Here is a 707-nt window from a genome sequence, read left to right on the forward strand (position 1 = left end):
GAGGAGATCCTATTTTTTCTTCTTCTCCTCTATTCCTTTCTTCTTCTCCTCTTCTTTTTCTTCTTTTTTCCTCTTCTTGTGTATTTCTCCTCTTCTTCCTCTCCTCTTCTTCTCCTTTCTTCCTCTTCTTATTTTCCTTTTTCCTCTCCTTCTTTTTCTTCTTCTTCCTTCTTCCTAGCTAGATATATAAATTTTTTCTAAAAATATGCGTATATAAAACTTTTTCTTCTTCTTCTTCCTTCTTCCTTCTCTTCCTTCTTCCTAAGTATATAAAACTTTTCTAAAAATAAAACTAACCTAAAATGTACTAAATCAGAGAACATATATAGATAAAACTTTTCTAAAAATCTAACTTTTGCATATATGAACATATATACACAGAGAACATACATACATATATACATTTTTATAAAAAAGGAAAAAACAAATCATCATATATATGAACAAAAATTCTGAATAAACATGACATATAATCATATATACACACATACATATACTCACACATATACATATAATCTGAAAAAAAACATCATATAAATGTGGGAAAAAACAGAGAGGAAGGGGGCGGCGCCGGCCTGACCAAGGAGAGGTGCGGTGTGGTCGGGGCAGGGGCAGAGGCACGGCGTCGGGGTAGAGGGCGGCGACGGCGGTGTGGTCGGGGCAGGGGCGACGGCGGCGTGGTCGATCGGGGCAGGGCAAGGGCGCGC

Source organism: Triticum aestivum, chromosome 7D (genome assembly GCF_018294505.1).
Source record: "Triticum aestivum cultivar Chinese Spring chromosome 7D, IWGSC CS RefSeq v2.1, whole genome shotgun sequence".
Lineage (NCBI taxonomy): Eukaryota > Viridiplantae > Streptophyta > Magnoliopsida > Poales > Poaceae > Triticum > Triticum aestivum.